The sequence below is a fragment of the Rhinatrema bivittatum genome, chromosome 9 (assembly GCF_901001135.1).
Source record: "Rhinatrema bivittatum chromosome 9, aRhiBiv1.1, whole genome shotgun sequence".
Classification (NCBI taxonomy): domain Eukaryota; kingdom Metazoa; phylum Chordata; class Amphibia; order Gymnophiona; family Rhinatrematidae; genus Rhinatrema; species Rhinatrema bivittatum.
The window spans coordinates 129,547,712-129,554,666 of NC_042623.1; the positions used below are offsets into that span (position 1 = coordinate 129,547,712).

The 6,955-nt window shown below is 40.7% G+C and overlaps 1 pseudogene; it reads right to left on the reverse strand.

Moving 5' to 3' along the window:
- Nucleotides 1-920: 920 nt before the first annotated feature.
- On the reverse strand, nucleotides 921-1,574 carry LOC115099567 (annotated as a pseudogene).
- Between the last annotated feature and the right edge of the window lie 5,381 nt (nucleotides 1,575-6,955).

Sequence of the window (6,955 nt, forward strand, 5' to 3'; positions counted from 1 at the left end):
CCTTGTCTTTCCCTTATCAAACCACAGGGAACTGACTACCTCGGCTCTGCCAGCCTGTCTTGCCCCTATCAACTTTCTGCCACTTTGCCTTGCTGCCAATCACCAGATGACTCACTCAACTCCTTGTGGTGTTATTGCCACTATCATGGTTCCTCAGTGTGTTGGTGCTAGTCTTTCTGCTTGCTATGTTCCCCCTTCATTGTGCTGTAGGATGTTGATGCCACTTGTTTTGCCGCTTTGCCTGTCGTGCTGCCTTTGAGGGTTGATGCATCTGTTATTGGTGCTCTGTATTGAAGCTGTGGTGTGTTTTTGACACTCTCGTTGCACTCTTGCCACTTCTGGTACCCCTTTGCACCTTTACAGTGCCTTAGGATATTCATGCCACTTTGGTGCCACTTTGCCACAGTCTAAGTACCTTGGAGCTCTTTTGTTATTGTGATGATTACTCCCCAGAAGTTTCATCAAAATTGATAATAAAACCCCAATTCTGCAGCCAAAAATAGGCTGGAAATCCTTCCCCCATTGACTTTAATGGGAACCGGAAAACAAATTCACATATCAACGTATCGGGGGGCGCCATACGTCCGAATGCAACGGAAATGACCCCCGACAAATACGTATCACGAATGCAATGAAAATTTTTTGGCTGCACATCCCTATTGGATATTGTGCAAAGAAATATATTATATATTAATCTATCTATCTATATATATATATATGGGGGCTTTCATGAGTTGCATAAAAGGCCTGTCCAAATTGAGATAACTAACTATGAGGAGCTGAACAAGGAAATGGAACTGAAAGCTTCCATGGAACATCTGTGGAGTTGGTCTGAATATTTTTACACAGTGCTCCTTGGCAATTCTGATTTTGAGGAGAATATTGAGTAAAAAGCTATGGTCTTTAATAATGTTATCATCTTATGTTTTCTTCCTTGGTGTAACTTTCACAATTAATTCATAAGTAAGTGGACAGTATTTGATAAAGAGATTTTCAGCCACTGTATTGCTTCCAGCAATAACCTTCCTCCTACCCTTGATCATGAAATTCCACAAATGCAATGCATAGGAATTAATAAAGGTGCCACTGGGGTCCCAGACCTGAAAATACCTTCTCCATGCAGGATAGGGAATTGGATATAATCGATGTGGGTGCAAAATGGAAATATTCCCACATGTGGCATCTTCTACATGCTTGAAAACTGGCAACTCACATTGCCTTGCTAAAACTCGGGTAAGCAGTTTTGGGCCTTGTTGTCCCCATATGGTTCCATTGTAGTTCTTCACAAAGTCCTCCATGCATTCCCATAGATACTGAGTCTGATAGTGCCTTTGGAAACCAAATATCCCATTGCTACAAACTCATAGTTTTACAGCTGCCAGGAAATCTACTTCTTGGATAGGCCTCATGGATATGATATCTGTGTCCATGTAAATCCCACCATGCTTCCAAATCATTGCTAACCTGAAGCCATTGGCACTGATATGTGTCCAGAAGCGCTCATTGGCTGGATTTACCTGTAAATTGAAGAGCAAAAGTAGTTATTCTTTCATAAGTTTTGTTTCATTATCAAAACACAATCCAAGTCACATAAACATATACTACATTGATTATTCCAATTAATTCCAATTGTCAGCTGAACATGTACTGTATACTTTGCCTTTGCAATATTTATTGGTGCAATATGTACTTTCTTTGCACTATATTTTGAGGATTACTAATATGATGCTATTTCTATCTATATATCCTAATTATGAAATTTCAAGTTGCAAACTCATGTGCGCTGAATTAGAAATTAGTGTTGACTGCAGGCTTCAGTTCTATTTTCTTCTTTCTAGATCACTGAATTATAAAATGTCACATTAACTGGATGGCTAGTGTGTTATAGAAGAAAAGACAGCATATCTTGCTAATGGAATGTATATATATATATATATAATCTGTAATATTTTTTATTGCACCCCCCCTGTTATTTGTAAACCGGCATGATATGATTGTATCATGAATGCCGGTATAGAAAAGCTTTAAATAAATAAATAAATAAATAAATATTTAGAAAGATAGACACATGATGGTAGAAAAAGACCATACGGCATATCTAAATTCCCTATCTAAACAACTGCTCAGCTCTACAATTTCTACTACTTCTGCAGAGATTCCCTGTGCTTGTCCCATGCTTTCTTGAATTCAGATACTGCCCTTATCTCTACCATCTCCACTGGGAGGCTGTTTTGTGCATCCACCACCCTCTCTGTAAAGAAATATTTCCTGAAGATTATAAGAGGCATTAGAATCTACATATTATGCATACAAAAAAGACAGTAAACATAGGAAGAATGGAATATATATTAAACAAAAATAAAACAAACGTTAGAAACATTTTTAGAAAGGTAACAAACATAGAGCTTCACTAACTATTTTTAAAAGTGAACTCCCCCCATGTCATCATTTGCCCAAAAGTAATCCTTTTTCTTTTTTTAAAAGTATCCAAGGAAAATGTGCCTAGTGTACTGCAAAAATGTATCCAAATAAATGAATTTTCTATAAAAACATTAAAACCAATGATACCTGAATGTCAGACAAGAGAAAACATCTCCAATGAAAATTTTACACCTGAACTGGAGTTCTTCAAAAAGCAAGACTGCAGGTCTCCTGAGGAAGAATTATTTGAAACATCGATGTCAGGACTTGCTCCTCCCCAGCACTGTATAAAATCTTATTTAGGTGATGCGTGAGGTCCACCATTTTCATACCAGGCAGGTATGTTACAGGCAATCCTCATGCCCACCAGCCACTCCACAATCTACCGGTACATTCCTAATAATCGAATCACCAACAATGACTGTTGAGCTAACGCATCCTCCTGGCAGTAGCCCTGTGAGACACATTCTTGGTGTGAGAGGACAATGCATCATCTGGAGAGCAGATCCTTGCTACAGGATCACTTCCCACTGCATCTGGTTGATGCTCTCTGACAAGAGACCTTCTTCCTCAAGGACCAATCCCTGAGGCACTACTCTTTGTTGCCTCCCACCTAGCCAGTTTCTAACCCACTCAGTGACTCTAGGTCCCATACCAAGGGTCCCATACCCATACCCATACCAAGGGTCCCATACCTAGGTCCCATACCTAGGTCCCATACCAAGGGTGTTCAATTTATTTACATGACTCCTATGCACAACCATGTCAAAAGCATTACTTAAATCCAAGTATATGGCACCCTTTCTTGATACTGTTCCCTGGTCACCCAATCAAAAAATTGATCTGATTCATCTGACAAGATATACCTCTGGTAAAACTATGCTGCCTCAGATCTTCCAATTCATTGGTTTCCAAAAACTATGCAGTCCTCTGTTTTAGCAGACATTCCATTAATTTGTTCATAGAGGTCAGACTAACTATTCTGTAGTTGCCAGCCTCTTCCTTACTTCTTTTATGAATAGGAACCACATCCACCCTTCTCCAGTCCTCCGGAACTATTCTCAACTCTAAAGAAGCATTGAAAAGGTCAGCCAGTTGAGCTGCCAGGACATCTCTAAGATCCCTTAGTACCCCTATGGAGGAATTAGGGGAATTTGCAGGTAACAGCATCCTCCCAGTACAATGTCTGTAGAGGAAATGCATAGCAAATCACATGCTCGGTATTCAAAATCCACATCACTAAATCTGGAGAACAGAAATAAGTTAGAACACTGTGATATGTTGTCTCTGTGTTGTGCTCTCCTTGACAACAGTTCACAGCCTCACATATGACTCATTGGCTGCTAACTTGCTATATAATAACAATTATTAACTGATACTTGCTCCCCATTGATTTCTATGGGCAATAGACTTTAATAGCCCATAAAAATAAATGAGGATGAAACAAATTGAACAGTTAGGATTTGTTTAATTTGGGGACCCCCTCCATTCATTTTGGGAATTCCCAAAAGAAACTATTGCAGTCCCATTCATTTTGGGATTCCCATTCATATTAAATAAAAGCACATCCCTACTGAACCCCGATGGGTGCTTTACAGCAGCTGGCACATATATTATACGTCATCCAAGAGAGCCATCATGAGATCTTTTGATATCTGGTGAAGGGCACCAGTTGGAGATGTGGCCGCCTACTGCAACTGCAAAGGCTTCCACTCCTTCAATATATATGTGGTCTGTGATGCTAAGGATCTCATTCTGGATGTCATGCCCAAGTTTCCTAGATCCACTCATGATGCCTACATCCTCTTGCAGTCAGAAATTAATGACTGCTTTCAGGAAGGCTGCATCACTTGGGGCTGGCTTATAGGTGGAAATGCATCTATCACCATACCACATCTCAATTAACCTCTTCTATGTGTCTCCGTCATATCTAGGTTACCTGTCTGCCCAGGAGGACAGTTCTAATGACCTAATGTGCAATCCAAAATGAAAACCTATCTTAATATTTTCCTCTGGCTTCTCCTTTACAGGTGACAGAGGCTATCCACCGAAAACTTGACTCATGATCCCTGTGGCCACCCTACAGACTGCTGTGGAGGTGCAATATATCAGGGCCCAAATGGTTGATCACAGCAGTCATCGAGAGAAACTTTGGCCTACTCAAAATTTGCTTCCACAGTCTGGACAGATCTGAGGATGCCTCCTCTACAAACCCCTAAAGTCTTTGAGATCTTTCTAACCTTCTGGATGCTACATAACATGGCCAAAATAAGACACCTCCATTGGGACAACCAGACAAGAATACAGATGAAGAGGAGGATGAATTGGAAGAGGTATATTGCCACAATCAAAGTTAGGCTATACAGGAAATGAAGACTCTGATACAAAAACATTTTCAATGGTTAAGGTGTATTTATTTACAGTATATGTGATATTTTAAGTGCAAAACATAAAGGGGTAGATTTTCAAAGGGTTGCATGCGTAAGATACTCGCGCAACCCCCGAAAACCTACCCCTGCCCCTGCCTCTCCCTGCGCGCGCCAAGCCTATCTTGCATAGGCTTGGTGGCGCGCGCAAGCCCTGGGACGAGTGTATGTCCCAGGGCTTCGAAAAATGGGCGGTCTGGGGGCATAGCTGCAGTCTGGGGGCAGTCTGGGGGCATGGCAGCGCGCGCATGTTATAAAATCAGGTGTAAATTTGTTCGCGCCGGGTTGTGCGAACAAATCTATGCCCGCGCATATGTTTTAAAATCTGCTCCAAAGTAAGTTAATGCTTCTTTGGGCCTCTTTTATCTGGGCTGGGGGAAGTGCAGATGCCTTATTCTGCTCAATGCATGAGCTCCTCCGCAGTGGAGTCCTCTTGCTGCTGACATTGCTCTCAGAGGGCACAAGACCTGGGAGCTCTAGCATGACATGGTAGCTGCAGGAGGGTTTTCCAGGAGGTGACACAGCAGGCTGTGTGGGTGGCTGAGATGATATTGGTAGCAGCATGACCAAACCTTGTTGCATGATGGGCAGATGAGTTGGAGCCAGATGATGGCCAGGCAATGTTGCAGGAGGAGTTTCAGGCTGTGAAGGTGGCAGCCATCCAACTGGTGCTGGACAGGATGCTGGGAACTACATAATCAATGATTTATATTTTTAGAGAAAAACAAGGGTTGATGGTTGTGATTAACTTTGGGTGTGGGTCACTAGGGTTGGGACTTGTGAAGTTATAATTTGGTTTGTGGTTAATGGTTAGGATTGGATATTTATGTGAGATTTGATACAGTACATGTATGGTCTCGTATTTTATCTAGTTACCATGTTTTAGATGTTGTGTTTACCTATAATATTTATTTATTTATTTATTTATTTATTTTTATTTTATTTTTTTTCTATACCGGCATTCGCGATGGGAATCGCATCATGCCGGTTTACTATTAACAAGGTGTGACAAAGGAATATAATAATAAGAACATTAACAGGTGCTAAAAGAAAAACATCGCAGTTACAATAAAACAGGGACATAATACAACTTGGAACGGTGAAGAGGCAATAGTAATTTAACAGAGGAAAAAAACCTGCCAATTTAAGGAGATCGTAAAGTTAAGGAATTGGCAAAGTTATTGATTACCCTGATGGGTGATCACAGTTGATTAAAGGTGAATTAAGGAATTGGCAAAGTTGATTGATTACCCTGATGGGTGATCAGAGTTGATTAAAGGTGAGTTAAGGTTCAGTTGGTGTCTGGAAATGCTTTCATAAATAACCAGGTTTTAAGTCTTTTCCTAAATGTTGGAAGGCAGGGTTCCTGTTTCAGATCTCGTGGGATGGAGTTCCATAGAGTAGGTCCTGCTGTGGAGAATGCCCTGTCTCTGAGAGTTATATGCTGAAAGGTTTTGGAAGGAGGAACCTGTAGTGAATCTCTGTAGGACTCTCTGATCGGTCTGGCGGAGGTATGTTTTTTAAATGGGATTTGAAGGTTAAGCGGAGAGAGTTGTTGGATAGCTTTGTAGATGGTGGTAATGGACTTATATAAGATTCTATAGTGAACTCGCAACCAGTGCAAGTCTTTGAGAATAGGAGAGATGTGGTCTCTTCTTCTTGTGTTTGTCAGTATTCTGGCCACCGTGTTCTGAACCATCTGGAGGGGTTTAGTGTGAGAAGACGGGAGACCTAATAGAATGGAGTTACAATAATCTAACTTAGAGAAGATTATTGCTTGCAAGACTGTTCTGTAGTCGTGGGAGTGGAAAAGTGGTTTAATTCTTTTTAGGACGTGAAGTTTATGAAAGCAGTCCTTAGTAGTTTGATTAATAAATGCTTTTAGATTTAGCCGATTATCAATGATAACTCCTAGGTCTCTTACTTGTGATGTTTGAAAGCCGGTTGGTGGATTTGAGGAGAGGATACTGTTTTCTGGGGAAATTAAAAGGAGTTTGCTTTTTGAAGAATTTAGGATTAGGTTTAGACTGGAGAGGAGGTTGTCAATTTTTAGAAGGCAATTTTCCCAGAGTTTAATAGTTTTTGTGAGGGATTCTTTGATGGGGATG